General features: G+C 41.5%; 1 protein-coding gene across 3 annotated transcripts in view; it reads right to left on the reverse strand.

Moving 5' to 3' along the window:
- pdgfrb (platelet-derived growth factor receptor, beta polypeptide) overlaps positions 1 to 17,144 on the reverse strand; it is a 40,964-nt gene extending 23,820 nt beyond the window's left edge. Inside the window, exons 1-2 of one of the 3 annotated variants that reach the window (XM_088294721.1) lie at positions 17,029 to 17,144; positions 15,155 to 15,449 (exon numbers count right to left, since the gene is read on the reverse strand). The gene's annotated coding sequence lies outside the window, so the exon portion shown is untranslated. Of the gene's footprint in view, positions 1 to 15,154; positions 15,450 to 15,552; positions 15,798 to 17,028 lie in introns of those variants that run through there. The other 2 variants (XM_088294720.1, XM_088294722.1) reach the window with 2 other exon arrangements.
- Positions 17,145 to 18,012: the final 868 nt, after the last annotated feature.

Here is an 18,012-nt window from a genome sequence, read left to right on the forward strand (position 1 = left end):
ACTATGTGTGTCGCCCGTGTATATGTCTGTGTGTCTGTCTGTGTGTCTAAATGTCAGGGAGAGTGATAAAAGTGGTTGGAATTGTGTTAGAAGGATTGATGAAGTAAAGATAAAATGGAATTAATAATTAGTAACCAACAAAAGGCTACTTATGAGTGACGAGATCTTATTGAGAAAAATAATTCCCAAATTTACAAAAGAAATTAATAAAGAAGATGATTTGAGGAGATAAATTCATTTAAATTTGAAATTAAACAATTTATACAACGGGATAGGCTTAAAAGAAAGGCCTGATGTGCGTTTTCTGAAAAATAAAAAATTGAACCCAGACGCCTAGGCTGGTTTAAAAAGTTTATCAGATGAAGAAAAGGTAAGATGACGAGACCGGAGTCAGAGGCAAGAGAGGAAGTGCACTGTTCAATGAGCGAACCCACACTGCCGCGCAAGCAGGAAGACAGGCGGCCACAGCCCCAGAGACGGAGCCAAGTGACGATGAGATGCCGCCCCTGGAGAGCGAGGAGAAAAATGACACTTCCCGCTCCTCACACACGGCCCCTCCTGCCTCATTCGATTCCACACAGCGACCCCCCGCGGCTGGAACAAGGGAGCAAAAGAAAAAGAGAGCACAAGCACAGCCGATGGAAAAATCACTCAATAACCCTGAAAGAGCATAAGTCTTTCAAGCCACGAACCTCTACCCATCGCTACCCAGTGTAGAGGCCTACCCGATGGTGGCCGTAGCCAACCCAGCTTTTGGGACGAATGATGCAAATGGCCACCCACATGAACCTACCATCATGGTCTACAGGCCCTGGACCCAAGATGAATGCAAGGCGGCCTGCCAATCAATCCCACCAATCGAAGCGGATGTGGAGAAATGGATTGAGAATATGCACGACCTAATGAATAGCTACCACCTGAATGGAAAAGAATTTGAAACATGCATGAGAATGATCTTAGGGTATAGATATGGCAGAATCAGAGGTGCCTTCAACCCTTACGATGTCACAGGCCAGCCTCTCCCGCCTGGAGCTCCCGAGCTCGCAAACGCAATCCGCGCCATGTTTGATGAAGCAAGAAAAACTTCAAGAAGCAACCAGACAACACAAAGATCAGACAATGTCACCAAGAAGACATGGAATCTGCCCGCCGGTATTTGGAAAGGTTATCTGGAGTTTACAGGCTCTATTGCGGCCTACAGGAAGACAATGCAGACAACAGCCCATACCAAATCCTCTTGGAGTCGGCCTTCCTAGATGGTATCCACGAATCCACCAGAGACTTCATCTGCAAACACCACGTTGGGTGGCGAACTGCAAACCTTGACACGCTCATCGAATATGCCTCCCATGCCGAGGAAATCCAGAAGAAAAAGGAGGAGCGAAACACATCAACCACTTTGGCTGCCGTGATGACAGGCCTTTCCACAGCGGCCTCCGCCCCCATCTACTATCAAGGTCAAGGGGACAGAGGACGAGGACGAAAGCGCGGCAGATATTCTGGCGCCAGGGGACAAGGTCGAGGATGGTTTTCTAATAGAGATGATAGCTGCTACAAATGCGGCAAATTAGGACACTTTGCCAGAAATTGCCGTCAAACATTCAGGAAGACCACACCAGAGGAAGACTATACCGGTAACATGTGACTAGTAAGTTACCAGCCACAGGGCGAAGAACAACCTGAGCAGAGGCCGCTCAGCAATAGCGAAGATGAAGAAGAAGTAACCTTAGAATCGCCACTGGTCGTTCTAGATTTATCTGTTTTGTTTTGAATGGCCTCTACAATGGACCCACCAATGAGAACACTACAATTAGGCCCAAAGAAAACAACAAAACAATTTATCGTTGACTCTGGAGCAGAAAGTTCAGTAATCAAGGCCCTACCTGCAGGGACCAAACTGTCAAATAAAGCTGTCATGGTGATAGGAGTAGGAGGAAAGGCAGCGCAACGGTTTTATACCAAACCCCTCACAATAGAAGATGAAGATGGAAGTTTATATCGAGGCAAGAGGTTAGTCGTAGTTCCAGAATGTCCATCCAACCTTTTGGGAAGAGACTTAATCAAAACCCTCCAGCTCGTTCTCACTGTAGAAGGAGAAAAAATGACAGTGATGAAACGAGGACAGGAAGTCAAACAAATGATGATCTTGGAAGGAAAAGGAGGCCCTTTCACCTTCTACAGCTTGGACCTAATAACCACAGGACCACAATCGAGTACTGAAGACCTCCAAGAAATGCCCAATAAACTACTCCAAGGGAAAGACAAAGAAACAGGAATGAGAAAAAAATACAGGCTTTTCAAATAAAACAACCTAATTTAAATTGGCCAACTTGTAAAATGGAAAAGAAAATCCTAAATTATGCACAAAAAGCATGAACGTGTTGAGCAAAAGGAAGAAAAAAGGAGAAAGCAGAAAGTCCTGTTTTAAACATTACTTTTTCAGGACGAGTTGTGGTAGCAACGGAGGATCACGTGACATAAAAAACAAACATAAAAAGAGTGTGTAGAAGGAGTTCTACATCAATATGCGTTTTACTTATTAGGCTGTGATACACTGATACAATTGGACTTTAATATCAGAATTAATAAGCAAGGGCGAATTCAAACAGACGTCAAAACTTTAAAAGGGCGCATTATCGGTGATAAGCAAAAAGGAAAAACATTGCCAGAGCATTAAAACCAATAACAGAGAAGTTAATGATGTTTTTATAGGTGTTTAATTCATGATTTGCAAATTACTCAGAAATCACACGACCATTGCTGGACATCATTTATGATAAGCCAATGATATTTGCAAGAAGAGAATAATTGTTTGAACACTTGAGGCTGACAAAGCTTTTGAACTTGTCAAGCATGAACTCATTGATTACGATGTGTTAGCACTACCAACTTGATATTTAACTGCTAAATTGAGTCATGGAAATTCCCATGTCTCAACAGGGGGGATTGATATCCATAGTACAGCTAGGACAACAAACCTTTTTAAAAAAATTTTGTAGGTCATGTGTAGTGTGAAGGAAACATAATGTTCGAGGGAACATGAGACCAAAAAGGAGATTCTATCGACAAAGCATCTTAACGCACTACCAAATTACTATGAGCATTGAGCAAACAGTGACTGCAAAAAAAAATGGCTTCATGGACTTGTGTTGCTGCAGAAACACAGGAAAGTGAATCCATTTGCATATTAGTCACAATAATTTGATCCCGTGGTAAGAGCCACATCAGAGTGTGTTCAAGCAGTCTTGACTGCTGCTTCAGGAATTAAAAAATTACATTCTTGTCCACCACATTCACATTGCACGGCGACCTAATTGTCACAGGGACACATTACACTGATAAGGTGCGGTGCGTTTCAGCCAAGCGTCACTTTTCCCGCACCAGTAGAAGGCGCCACACGACTGTGGAAGCCGCTCCAAATTATTACCAAACCGCGACTTGACCTTATGGACACTTTTTTTTTTTTTTTTTTTCAGGACATTTTTCTCCCGACTGGAGGTACGTTTTTTGTTTTGGGGATTGCAAATGGAAATTTTGTTTCAAGGGATGCTAAATTCTGTATGTTCAAGACAAGCAGCATGATGTTTTGCACTGATTCGGGCGTGTAAGACACGAAAACCAGGTGCACATTCCAGACTGTTAAGAAAGAAATGGGGTGCACATTCCGGACTGGTGAGGAGTAGAAGCGTTTGAGAACTAAGGTCACAAAACAGATCATTTGTAAGAGAGAAATTGTTAGGATAAGCAGGAAGAGCGTAGCAGGTGTGAGCTAATTAAAATTTAGGGTTTCCCATCTTGTATGGGTTGTATGGTTACAATGTGAACTGACAGTCAAGATGAATGTTCATGTGTTCTGTCGACATTGGGCGGACAAGGGCTTTAAAACCACAACAAGAAACGAAATGTTGTGCATAAAACATGCCTAAATGGTTATTTGAAAAGCAAAACTTACTTAATGAAATGACCCAATTACAATTGGAAACTGCCTCGCTGACAATGCAGCGAAGGCTGCAGCCCAAAGCATGACCTCAAAGTCGGCACTGCATTACTATAAAGGAAAATGAACACATACACACACACACACACACACACACACTCACACACACACTCACAGCAAGTCAACTTGACAATTTGATATCACGCCAGGAAAAATACACCACTAATTGTATGCACACATTGGGGGATCAAAGGTGCAAACATTGCTGAGGACAGGATAAGCAAATTGGCAGATGGCAAATCCTGGCTGCCTAATTCATTGATTAGAGGAATAAGATGATTGACACACGTGCAGATAGTCGTGTGTCAACAGAGGGGAAGTATGATATGAAATTGTTCCCACATACAGACTTTTCAACAAAAAAACTTTTTTTAGACAATGTGTTATTTGTTTGAGATGCAATGTTGTTTGGTTGTAATTAATGTTATCAAAATGGGTTAAGTTGTTTCCAACAAGATATGATGATGCTAAAACAGTTGGAAAAAGTGTTGTGTAATCAAATTATCCTGACATTTGGACTTTCAAGAAGTGATTTGAAGTGAAAATGATGCATTTTGTGAATGATGTAACGAAATGGGACACTCATGGAACTATTAAGGCCAGACTTATCAAGAGAAAAAAAAAAAAAAAGACAATGGCCAGACTATTTTTCAATCACAGCAATGAGGATAGTGCCAGCCGAAGGAAGGACACTATCCCCTTTTGAAATCCTATATGGCTTCACACATGGACTCTCAGGTTCATCAGAACCACCAGCGACTGGCACATCGGTCTCAGTCCACATGAAAGACATGTTTGACAGACAAAGATGCAAAGACACAATTACTGGTCAGTGTGTTCTGATCCACAGAGAAATCACGTCCGTGTGGGAGACCAAATCTTCTTCAAGGTGTTGAAACGACTTCGTTGGGACAAGTGAATGCTGAGATGGCCCTCGCCAGATGATGGCAGTGACCCCGGCGGCAGCAAAGGTCGCGGGGCGTGGTGACTGGATCCACCAGTCGCAGTGCAAGCTGAAAGGCCTAGCAACGCGAATCCCTCGAAAAGGAGCCCACCTGAGTCACAATCTCGGACCACACGCACATCAGAACCACACAACCAGCCACAGATACGAATGTTGGAGCCACAGAACAAAAGGATTAGATAATGTTTGGAAATTAATGACGTACATAACAAAATTTCAGCCTTGATTGGAGAACATTATTGCATTTAAATTTTTTGATAAAAATGAAACAATTATTGATGTTATGATCACTATGAAGAATTTGAAAGACACGATTTATCGCGATAATTATAGTTTTCATTTTGTTATGTGTAGTATGTTCATGTTGCATTATTTTTATGACAAAGAGGATGGTTAATCGCATGTTTGTTGCCCAAATGTACCATTACAACCTGATTGATGTTGAGAATGACGAATTCGAACTGGACAATGACGAACTCGAACTGGACACTGAAACGTAAAAACACATGGACCTTTTACACCTGCCCCCTACACGTGCGCACACACACACCATACATGAAGATCCGAGAGGCAAAGACAGCTGTCTCCTCTTACAACAAGGCAAGGGGCCTTCATCAAGTCACCCCAGGGACAAGCTCTGCGTGGAGACAATTTTATTATTTTTCACTAGGTATATTGAAATGTTTATTTATGTTTTATTCCCGAGTGGTCATCAGACCATGAGGTTCTCGTTTTGTGCAGAGGGGAATTTTTCCCTAATGAGAGGTTTTCGCCCATCCACTGATCACTGTTGTATGATTTCACTATGATGATCTGTCTTAAAGCCATAAGGCCATGATTTTTAAATCCACAACAGGGGGGAAATGTAAGATGGGCTGAGGATAGTTAATCAGTTTGTGTATTTATAATCATGTTTTTATACACTCATTCATGTTTAAACACACACACATAGACACTTACTTGTTATTTTAGCACACACGCACACAGACACTGTATCCTGATGATGTGTATAGTTAAATTGACCTTTACACTGTGAGTTGTGATTCTCTGCCTGCTAGAGTTACTGATGATTAGTTATTGATGTTTTCTGTCTTCTGCTGATTAGTTTAGTCTAAAACAGACCACCATTGTTAATTAATCTCCTGTATTCTGGTGATTTAGTTTAGGCTAAACAGACCTTCATTGTATTCTAATTTCATGTGATTCTTGAGTCAAACTAATAAAAGCCGAGCCGGTGAGAAGAGGAGGAAGAGGAGTTGCATGGGGCGGCCGCGAGCAGCCTGCTCGCGGCCTCTCTGTCCCACTCTTTTCCCCCGCCGGCGGTGAAAATGAACAACGGTGTCTGGTTCCTCCTGGCCATTCAGCTAGCGTTTTATTTCGGCCGTTACATTTAGTAAGTTATTTCAGTAAGCCCTCCCAAAATGGGCATTTAAACCTGACACTGATTCAAAATGATATATTTTTTTGAATGCTCTACATAAAAACGTACAAATAAATAAAATGTAGTACGACTCGAAGTGAACATTTAACCTCATTATCTAAAATTCCTGAATATGTTGATGATTAAAACCCAAAAAAATTTTAAATGTATTGTTTTTTAGAAAAAAGTAATCCTCTGGTCAGCTTGCTCGAGGTCAATATCCTGTTAAAGTTTCAAAGTCATATTTTTTTAAATGAGTTGCCTTTGGCATTTCCGCTCCTGAAAATGAAAAGGCTCTTGAGTTGATCCAAAAACATGACTGCTCTGTTTCCTGCCCCGCCTCCTGCTTCTAATAAAAATAGGTGAAGGAGTAACAGAGGGATACTTTTTTTGTTGTCCTTGTTAACACGAACATGGTTTATATGCCAGGGAATGCATGATGTATTATTGCACACCCACAAAAACACACACAGGCACACAAACACACACACAAATAACCCCCCCCCCTTTTTGTCACTGGTGTGTGTGTGGCTCACATTCCCACAGTATTCCTCTAGAACTTTCCCAGGACCGCTGATACACTTGGGACTCTGCTGGTGATGATGACGAAAATGGAGAGGTCGCACTCACCCACTTTGGGAAGGGAGGGGGCCAAAGAGGGGAGCGCATCCACTGAGGGAGTCTTTCACCCGTGCTTATGGCTGCTGAGTGGTGACAGCTCCACGTGACAACAAGTGGCAGCATGATGATGCCAGTTGGGTAAAACAAGCTCAACGCTGCGTTGAGGGGCTTCTGTGTGACAGGGCAGCCGATCAAATATCATTTTGGAAGTTATGCCATGTTTGAAAGATGATCTAGTTCTGCTGACATATGGAAATGACCTTCAACATGGATCGTCAGAACAAAATGGGTTGAAAAATAGTTTGGGAAGTCCTCAATGTTGTAATTGCATTGAGGCCCCACCGTTTTAAAATTTGGAACAGCATGTAAGGTGTGAAAAGTGCAAAGAGTGTACCAAGGCAAGACGCAAGCACGATTTTAATCAGAGATACCGACAGCATCACTTTGTAATTCAGTAAAGTTGCACCCATGAACATAATTTCTCAGCATTTTCTGACTACCACTCGAGGTACGCGGGCTCACTAGAGATATGCGAAAGAATGACTGAATTAAATATGAATATTGTAGCACATACAGCCCGTTTTGTTTTGCTTTGTTTTGTTTTCTAAATACAGTAAAATCCATTTGTTACATTTCATGTGCAGTACATTTTTAAAATTCTGTTGCATTTAACTTTTAAGTAATGTACAATACACGTGCATTCAATATTTTACTGACGTGAAACATTTATTCATGTACAATTTTTTATTTAGTGCAATACTTTTGAACTGAATCATTTAAGTATAGTTTTGCATTTATTCTGTACTTTTTTAGAAAAAAAAACATATGCCTCATTTTTGACGAACACTTGGGCCTACTTTGCTGCTGCATTTTTATTTTGGGCATTGTGACGGTACTTTGAGAGCTAAGAATATTTTTTCAGGAGATAGGTGACTGGGCGGAAAAGCTTTGAGAACCACTGTGGGTTGTTATGGATACTTCTTACAGGATTTGAAATTGGCAAACAAAATATTGTAGACTTCCTCCAAGAACATTTACTTTCTGTTCATGAAAATTATGAAATTTTAAACCATTTCCACCTAATTCTGCACAGAAAACCAATGGCATTTTGTTGCTGAGCTATTGTTTTACGTGTGAGAGGGATTTTTGTTTTATTGCAATAGACATTTTGCCTCATTGACCGAAATGAACACAAACTACTGCCTTTTTCTAAGTTTTGATTGTTGTCAGAAAAAGAACCTTGTGTAAATATAGCTAAACATTCCCATTCTGCCACATTTTCTTTATTTGTCAGCGCATCTAAGCTGGTGCAGTTTTAAAAAAAAATTTTTTTTTTAATGAAGGTGGACCAAAAAGAATAAATTGGCCTCAATTGCACAATGGAAAACCTTACCGGCATTATAACCATGGAGGTCTGATAGAGTTGGTGTTTATTTAAGCGATGGTACAATAATCACCATGACGGATGAACTGTTATCCCGCAGCGCACGAGTTTTTTCAGAGATGCTGGGAATTCGGTGACAAGAGTGACCCTTCACGCTCTCCATAAACAAGAACAGCTCCCCTCAAAGTGTCACCGGTCGAGGAGGGAGGATGCTAAAATTGACCGCAGCGAGAGGCACTCGGCCCACGCGGGTTTGTGAGCGTACACTTGCGTCCCTCAGCGATTTGTAATCCCACCTCTGGGTCCAGCTCAACACACCGTTGCTGCATGTTTGATTTCAAACATCTGGCATTGATGAAGATGTGCGTGATGAGGTGGGAACTGCTTCCCAAGTCATATTTTTTGTCAAATGTTAGCTCGTGTGTGTCCCTAGGGGGGTTGATACTGCACTTTAAAAATAGAAGGATAAGCTTCACTTCACATACGCTTGCCAATTTACTAAGCACACCTTCATTAATGGAGTCGAACACAAACATTTGGCAATAAAATCTCCATTCGTGAGAGCTATGATGTTAAGCTTGAAATCAATCTGTTTGGAATAGCAGTTGATTTATTCTCAGAGAAAAAAATTCCAAAAAGGCTTGTGAGCCACAGCTGGAGGGTTCGCACTTCCTGTCCAGAAATCTCTCCTGACCTTGAGTGGGTGTGAGGCTGTGATGCATCAATGAGACAGCACACCAAGAAGACCACTAACCAGAAACGTATGCAAACAATGGGTGGACGACACCATGAGACTTGTAGACGGGCCGGAGAAAAAAAAAACAGCTTTCATTAACATGCTACAAGGACACAACAAAAGTACACAACATTCAAACAACATTCCATGTATGAGAAAGACCACATCACACACATACACACAATCACACACAGATGTTTATTCTCACAGGAAGTGTCAATCTAGCTCAAAGTTAACAACTCATACATTCACAAGTCCTTCCTTTCACTTATTCAATGATTAAATGATCGGTGTAAACTGGCCTGTGCTGTGGGAAAATAATGACCCGGCGCGTCTTTGTCCAAACAGGCCTCCATTTTTATCACCCAGCCAAATCCCCCTGAGGCCAAACTTCTGCTCGCTTGGCAGAATGAACGCGACAAAATCAGCGGTTAAATTTGATGTGAAAAGACTCACCTCCAAGGCGCATGCAGTATTTCCCCTATGTACGTTGATTAGACCGTATCTTTTGACGATTTATGGCAGTTGATGTAAAAATTGAAATATTGCATTGTAAATATTAATGATGCGCCAATACCACTTTTGTGAACACCAATTATGAATAATTCCGATACTTATTAATGTTGTTCCCTGTTGTAATTGTGTAGGAAATGTGTTTTATTTTAACCAAATGATGTTCACAAACACAAAGCACAATCCTTTTCTGCACAAGGCATAGCTCTTTTTTCAGATATAACACTTATTAAGGAAATAACTAATGCCTGTTCCCTAACACAAAATGTTTTTTGAACAGTCTTGCCACACATTTCACTGAAATTTAGCCTGTAACAAAAAGCATTTCAGTTGGGAGGTTTCTTACTCTGAAGGCTAGAGGCACAATGTTAAAGGAGTACAGAAGGAACAAAAAAAGAACTTTGAGTTTCGTGGATATAGTGTAGGTCCCTCTGCGTGTCATCTACCAAATTAGAGAGTAAAAAGAAATACAATACTGCTTCTGGAGAATACTAAAGTTATGAAGAGGACAACTGAAGTGATACTTTATTGAACCATCGCTTACATCTATTTAGTGCGCGCCATGGCTTTGTGACAGGAATGCCGCTGGCTCGGCCAAAGTCAAGCAGTGCGGAGCAGAGCGCTCGACGGGGCTCGAAACTGTGCAGGCTGGATGGCACGCAGAGCCCAAGCAAAGCATAATTTGCAGTCAGCTAAAAGCGGTGTCACTCATGTTCACCCCGAGGTAATTCGCAGAATGTAAATGTTAAGCTGAGGAAGTGGTACGGGTGTGCAGTAACGACGCATTTTTATGAATGAACACTTTTTGTCCCTAATAAATATGAAATATATGCCTCCAATTGGAATAACTTTAATAAAATAAGATAAAATGGGAGTTTCATCAAATTTTTCTCAAATTAACAATGTTGGTAAGAGACGAACAAAATGGCAGGGTTAATGAACTTAGTCAAGATCACGTTATATTAAACTAAATCGAATGTGTGGAGTTTACATGTTGTCCTATGCTTGTATGGGTTTCCTCCGGGTACTCTGCTTTCCTCCCACGTTCCAAAAATATGCATGGTTGGTTAATTGAACATACTAAATTGTCCCTTGGTGTGATTGTGACTGTGAATGGTTATTTGTCTATGTGTGCCCAGTTCAGGATGTACCCTGTCACGGTAATCCTGCGGGATTCCCACAGGTTGGAAGTCAACTGTAATTTTTTGATCACACTATTGGGACAGGATAACAAGTTGTCTGGAACAGACAGGTGCAAGAATCCTCTCCCTTGTCACCTTCTAGTGCAGAGCAGGTGGTCCATATGCATTGTGATTTTCATTGGGCGTGAATCCAAGCACGTAAGTGTAAACACGGCAGAAAGGAACAACATGAGTAATTGGAATAGGATGACTTTGATCCAGATCAAAGAATTTCTGGGAATGGGATAATTGACAACAGACTCAGCAGAAAGCATCTTGTATCATGTACTTTTGAAGTACCACTGAAGTTTTCACAGTTGCATGACATGATCAGATTGTGGTTGAACAATAAATAACATCCACCAAAAATGTCTACAAATAAAAAAATTAAGCTGAGATCAGCTTCGGTAACCAAAAGCAACCAAAGCCCTCCCCGTTCACGTGCTCAAGCAACACATGTTCTGGAAACTGTTTTTGTGGTTTCCTCCATCAAATTGTGGAGTGAACTGCGTTTGTAGTGGCAGTGGTGCGATATTATAAAGAGGTCTTGCGTGAAGACCAATAGTGGAAGAGAATGACAGGTTTGGATGTGGCTGCTGTTTGATATGCCTTTAATGGATTTAGTTCTCTGCACATTTCGGGGACGGGGCTTTACGAGAGGAAACACATTAAGATATTAAAAACCGGAACATGTACATGTTCCTGTTCTCCTTAAGTAGTAAATCTTAATGTTATCGCCAACTGAGCCTCTTTTCAAGCAGCCTTTTTTTTTTTAAGTAAAAGGTCCCACCCACGGCTGAAACTATTTCTGTTCATCTGGGGATAGATGGATATCAAATATTATTGCAATCACCCCACCTTCTTCTTTGACACTAAAGAGTCTGAGCTTCTAAGACTGCTTCATGAGCAGTGGAGAAGGCCTACAAACATTTTTAGGTCCCTAGGCTCTTACACACCCCCACACACCCCTCAAAAAGAAACAAAAACAGCTGAAGACAATTAAAGCCAACTGTCTGAGTCCCACTCTTTTCCCTCTTAAACAGCACCAGCTTGATAAGAATGGGGGCGACAAGTCAGGACTGAGTAATCGGTTCCACTATTTGTGCACTTCTAGCTAAAATGGAATCCGTCAGATTAACAGACTTGTAGCTCTGAAGCTGGAGTACAGATGGGCTTGTTTTAACTAAAGTGCAGTGCCGTACAGAATATTTTTACCACGGAAAAGCAACAGGATGTTTTTCTTGGTCCTCCTGTGTCACTGCACTGTATCACAGATTGCCGTGCATTTTTGTTGGCGTGAAGACGTCACTAGCCCAACAAAAAAGAAAAGGCGCCTGGCAATAGTAATGTAGACTCATGCATAATGAAAACTCGATTTACTTTCATACGCAAACATCGTTCAAAACAGAGCATTTAATAGTAGAGGTGGATAGTATCAAACTGGGCACATCACTGTAAGATAATAGGACCATTTCACTTGCTCTCAACCAACCCAACCAATCGACAAATGGTAGATAATGAAAAGGAAGAACTCATAGTAACATAAATGAAAAAGAAATACATGGAAATAAAAATGTAAATACACCCATCCATATGGATGGATGGATGGATAGATAGATAGATGGAGATTCCATGCCACTTGTGAGAGCTTTGTGTTGTTGCAATATACCAGAGAAAAAAATCAATCAATCAAATCAATCGATCAATCAAATCTGTGATCTGAAGTGGCAGGATGAGGCAGCTATTCTGCATTCACTCAATAGCACACAGGTGTTATTTCGGAGATATGGAACGTATGTATTTCAGAAAGTGTTGGAACTAATGCATGTTACCAATATTATAATTTTATAAAGACAAAAGTGCACCAAGTAAGTATAATGAGGACTTTGGATCATTTGTGCATGTGTAAATTGTGCAAGTCGCACAATTTTTAAGAAGCTCTTTATGACGTTACCGTTATGCACTTTCGTCTTTAGTTTTATAAAAAGAATTGCAAGGCACTAACTGGAAAAAAAGAAATAACTGCTGCGCTATATATGTCTCCATCACAAAGAACGTCAGGCTTGTTATGGACCGCTTATTAGCTCGTACAATGCGAACATGCCTTTGACTTTCATTATTCCGTCCAAAAGTCCAGTGTTGTAACTCATAATGAAAGCATTTCCTCCTCGCAGTGTCCTGCAGGAGAGGCCGTGCTCAGTGAGGTGCAGCTGCCTTGTCAGCGCTGCGCCAATGTGGTGGGAGCAAAACAAGGATGAAGCCAGATGGCAATAACACTTAGTGCTCTTCATTGACGATACCTTTTGAATAAGTCTCTAAGTGCAGCATTAAAGAAGTGGTGACTAATTGAGGCCTGACGAGCCAGGTTCAGTGCAAAAGTAGTGATTAATAATGAATCAGCCAATAACTGACCGCCTCAGAATGAGTCACCAAGCGCTGTATTTGATTATATGTATAGATCATCTTTTTTAATAGCTATTATGGATTTTTTTTTTTTAAACACAATAGTTTAAGAAACATCCAGCAAACAAGGGAAGGGGGCTCGGTCTTATTTTATAAAACATGAGCGTGACAGAGCACTTTGTGAGCTGAATCAGACTGCTGGTATGTTTTGTACATGGTGGTAATGTGAAGCACATTTTCTCAGAGTGGCTGGCATGTGGCGAGCGACGAGACCAGGAAACAGCTGATGACGAAGAATTAGCCCCGACCCGGTGGAATGGAGCCGACCGCACCAGAGGAGCTCGTACATGCCACAAGTTTGATGCCATCTGAAAAATATCCTCAAAGGTGAGGACTTCAATTTCAACAAAAAGTATCATTTGTTTTCTTAGACATCTCAAGAAGAGGTGTTTTGTTTTTATTCCAATTATTTTTTTTAAATATTCATGAAATATTCCGAACTATGGAACCAAGAATGATAAACTAAATTATCCAGGTTCAAATAGTCAAGGTCATTAAAATGTTATTAATTGTACATGTAATGTTTGTTATTATTCTTAACTGTCCTACAAGTATTAGAAGTTAATGAATTTTAATATAACGCATGAAAACTAAAACAAAAATCACCCAGTGTAACGTGATACAAGAGGCAAATGTAAACGCAACAAAATACCAGAGCACCGCTTAAAGATAGGTCGGGAGAAAAAAATGGGCAGATTTCTAATTCTCTTGTCATAATTCTTCGTAAAGCACACACAAAAAATCATTAGTTGCTTGGTAAGCAGGTGTTTTAGACAATATGCTGATGTTTCGTGTAATTAGAGAAAGCATTGTGCAGCTTTTGCAGCCTTTTTAAGATGAATATTTTCGCAGAATTTAAAATGAGACATCAGTGTTACTTGATGTCAGACATTATTATGTTTGCCCATTGATGGTGAAAGCAGGACATGCATGCACTTATCCACCAGCTACTCGAAAATGCCAGGACCAAAAATATCTAAAGAGCAATCTCCAATCGACAGTCAACTCATCCAAAAGAAATTCCAAACAGTCGAGGGGGAGAGTAGAAAATGCATGCCAGCGTGCTGAATCCTCAGCTTCGTATTTCAAATATCTGCATACACAAGGTAGACGTGCCGTTTTCTGACCCAGCCACGCATAGCGCGCTGTGTTCAGGTGCTGAACATCTGTCGGCTCGCAGTATAGAAAAATATGCATGCCGCGTGTGTCTCACGCTATTAAACAGCTCACATTTCCATAGCGTTACCCCCTTTTCATGTAGTAAAAGCTTCCTTTGTGATAAACAGAGCAGTGACGTTATCAAAGATCCCAGGTTAAATTTCACCACCACGTCTCCTCTTTCCTTAAGATGTTTCTATTGGGGTAATTCCGGAGAAAAGCCATTGATGAACAAAACGGTGAGGACTGTTGGTTCACTCGGGGTGAGTGTTTGCACAAACAAACGCTTTAGAGGAGAGGCACAAAAAGTGGAGAGCGTACAAACAGTTTGCGCAACGATGCCGGTGTTGTCCGACCACAGGATGCCTGGTGAAACGAGTCGTCTCAGTGAGAAGACAAACATCGTAAAAAAAAGTACACTGCTAAGAGGGGGACGTCTAAGCAAGGACATGCTGGTCACCGACATGTTGCTGTTTGAACAGGTTGCAGTGGAAGTCTAAGTGTGCACTTTCACAAAAAAAAAAAAAGTGGCCAACAAATACCACGGGTGACGATTAGTGTAGCAGCACCGGCACAACGGTTCTGACTTTGGCATGAGTTTGCCAGAAGTTTGTTTTCAAATGTTAAACTCCGTACAAACTCAATGATAAGGTGTCACCAACAATAAAAAAAAAAAACAGTCACGCTCCCGAGCAGACATGACAAGCGCTTGCTTACCTTCCAAAAGATCCCGATGAGCTTCCCGTCCGCTCTTCGTCTCTTTGTATCCAGAAGTGGTCTCCTCCTTCTCCTCCTCTTGAAAAGAGAGTCGAGACTTCCAGCTGCTCCTCTCTACAGGGGCTGCTGCTTCAGATGCAGAGATGTCTCAGATGTTCAGAGTCCGAGAGGGCTGTGAGGTTAATCTGCGCTGTCCCGGGAGTCGGCTGGAGGATGGATGCCTCAGAAGCGGGCTGTTTGGACAGTCAAATCATAGCACGGCAGGGCGGAATCCTCTCCTCTGTCCCAAAGAGTTCTGTTTAAAAAAAAAAAAAAAATGGTTCTCAATGAAGACACACGTGTACACACTTTTTCCCAGGCACATTCACATGAGAGGGGAGAGTGTCAGTGGTCCGGACCTGCTAGAGCTCTAGGAGGCAGGCGGAGGAGGGGGATTGTGTGAGGCAGGGAGCTGGGAGAGGCGAGGGGGGGGGCTAAAAGTAAAAGAAGGAAGTTTTAAATGTAAAAGAAGTAAAAGGGAGCTGAAAAAAATACAGACAGGATTCTGTGCAACGCTCAGTGGCCATTTGTTTGGAATGACGAGAAGCTTTTGGAGGTGAAGGGAGACAGTCTCAGTTGGCAGCGACAATCTGGACCGCATCAAGCCCTCCATAAAACAACAAACACAATGAAAAGGAGAGAGAGGAGGAGGCGAGAAAGAGGTCCAGCTAGGGAGAGGGGAGAGAGAAAAAAAAGGATTTGGCAGTGTTTGTGGTGGCCTGCTTGGGAAACAAACATGGATGTCTCAGTTTCACAGGAAAATAACCTGGTCCGCTTTGAAAAAAAAAAACACTTTTCAAAGCAGGTGTCGTTTAATACACACAAGCCAAGCTACTAAATGCGAGATTTTAGAAACGTAAATAAGTTTGAATCATCTCTAAACTTCTTCCATATTGGAACAAACACTTTTTTTAATGACAAATGCTTGTTAAATGATCCGTACTCTTAGACAATCATCTTATTATCACAAAGCTTTCTTAGCAAATTTTCGAAGAGAGTCACATGAAGGTCCTCAGGGAGGACCGAGTTCTCTCTAAGACTTTTAAAAGATGATCTTCAGCACTGAAAGTAGGGAAACATGAGTCCTAAATCGCAAAACAATGTCCACAACAGACCAAGACAAGACAAAGAAGAGACAGAGCTGAAGTTCTGAATCTTAGATTAGCCCTCTTGGCAGGTGAAATAAGTTTGTTTACTTTGTGGCATGGAGAAGAACATTGTTTGCATCTCTGTATTTTACCCTGATCTTGGAAGTGACATTGTGTTCATCTGTAATTAGTTTTAGTAACAAAAACAAAGTAGCCATCACAAAATGTCTCGCCTGCTCATTGAGCTGCGAGACAGCTGCAGCCTGGTTTCCTTTGCCACGTTGGATGAGGATGCCAAAACAATGTTTTTCCAAGAATTTACCAGGCTTACCAGTGTAAAGAAGCAGTAGTAAAGAACGATGTACCGCACACAACAGGCAGAAATTCCTGCAGCTCTTCTACTGTTGCTTACCCTTCGTGTCTTTTCATGAACTCTGGAAACAAGTCCAGTTCTAAGCGAGGCTCCTATCACATTTATACTTTGCACTTTCCTGTGCAATACGAAATCCTTTGATACACTTTGACTGGCTGATGAGTTTCTATAATATAAATAAGTAAATGTCAGAATACTGCAAATTGAAAGGAAAAAAAGTATAGAAATTAATCACTGTTAGTATTTTAGGTTGAGTGCAGTTTTACGAGTTTTACTATGTGTTCAACCACCTAAAATAAGATCAGAAAGATTTGAAGCATGCACAAAATATATTTTTCTCTTTTAAAACAGTGTTTCTGCAATTCAGAAATTACCGTATTTTACGGCCAAAAGACGCGCTGCATAAAAGGGCGCAGCATCAGTTGAGGGTGCTATTTCTGTATTTAATACACTGGGCACGCCACACTATGAGGCGCATGCTAGCTCGCGCATGCTAGCTCGCGCATGCTAGCTCGCGCATGCTAGCTCGCGCTTGCTAGCTCGCGCTTGCTAGCTCGCGCATGCTAGCTCGCGCATGCTAGCTCGCGCATGCTAGCTCGCGCATGCTAGCTCGCGCATGCTAGCTCGCGCACACCAGCCCCCATTTGCATAAGGAATATCACAAGAGAAAGCGTGATGGCAAGGGTGTCACGAGAAGCAGAAATAGCCTAAATTGGACAGAAACCATGTTGTCCTCTAATTGTGAGAGCGTTTCTTCAGTCCTTGTAGGGATTAATCACAGTGTGCAGAAGCCCCTTCATTACATAGGAGGGTAACAACACAGCACTCGCACCGTGACCCTTCCTATATGCGAACGAGCACCTCTCCACCCTTCACCGCTAAATCCACCAATTTAACCACCATGCATCTAGTACTGGGAGAGTGCGTATGAGAGCCATTAAACTTAGCCCACAGGCAGAGGTGAAGCATTGATGTCCATCATATCTGCGTTAGTCCTACGCCACATGAGCAATTATGTGAATTATGTGCGCGACTTCCAGTGTGAACTTAAACCAGTGTTTTGTTTGTTTTGCGAAAAGAAGTTAGCCGTAGTCTTGTTTAGCTTCAAGTCTATGTAGGAACTAGGGATGCAACAATTCACTCAAACCGATTCGATTCGAATTTTCAGTTCCCGATTTTGATTCAATTTGATATATTTTATTTTTGATTGCTGCCATGCTTGTCTCCATGCGCTCGTGTAAATGTTTACTGCCTTTTAAATGGAACCACTATACACTATGCTGGGTTGCATTGTTACTATGAAACTACCTATAAATACTAAAAGAAGTACTTGTGAACATATTTCACTTTTGTTGAGC

This window comes from Idiotropiscis lumnitzeri, chromosome 4 (genome assembly GCF_059441095.1).
Source record: "Idiotropiscis lumnitzeri isolate Australia: NSW breed Sydney's pygmy pipehorse chromosome 4, RoL_Ilum_1.0, whole genome shotgun sequence".
NCBI lineage: Eukaryota > Metazoa > Chordata > Actinopteri > Syngnathiformes > Syngnathidae > Idiotropiscis > Idiotropiscis lumnitzeri.